Source organism: Mandrillus leucophaeus, unplaced genomic scaffold (assembly GCF_000951045.1).
Source record: "Mandrillus leucophaeus isolate KB7577 unplaced genomic scaffold, Mleu.le_1.0 Scaffold1, whole genome shotgun sequence".
Taxonomy (NCBI): domain Eukaryota; kingdom Metazoa; phylum Chordata; class Mammalia; order Primates; family Cercopithecidae; genus Mandrillus; species Mandrillus leucophaeus.
Genome location: NW_012098097.1, coordinates 16,078,756 through 16,079,287, shown reverse-complemented (window position 1 = coordinate 16,079,287; position 532 = coordinate 16,078,756).

Here is a 532-nt window from a genome sequence, read left to right as displayed (position 1 = left end):
TAATCTCAGAACTTAGGGAGGCTGGAGGCAGAAGGATCATTTGAGTCCAGGAGTTCAAGACCAACCTGGACAACATAGTGAGATCTTGTCTCTTATTAGGAAAAAAAACAATTTTTTTTTTTTAAGAAAGAAGGAAAGAAAAGAAAGATTAGCAAAATTGACAACCTTTAGCTAGGCTGACCAAAAAAGAGAAAAACTGTGTGTGTGTGTGTGTGTGTGTGTGCATGTGAGAGACAGAGAAAAACTGTGTGTGTGTGTGTGCATGTGAGAGACAGAAAAAAAGTACTATAAGGAAATACTATGGATAATGGTTTACCAAAACGTTAGATAACCTAGATGAAATAGACAACTTCCTGGAAACACACAAGCTACCAAAACTGACTCAAGAAGGAACAGAGGCCAGGCACGATGGCTCACGCCTGTAATCCCAGCACTTTGGGAGGCTGAGGTGGGCAGATCACTTGAGATCAGGAGTTTGAGACCAGCCTGGCCAACATGGTGAAACCCCCATCTCTACTAAAAATACAACAAT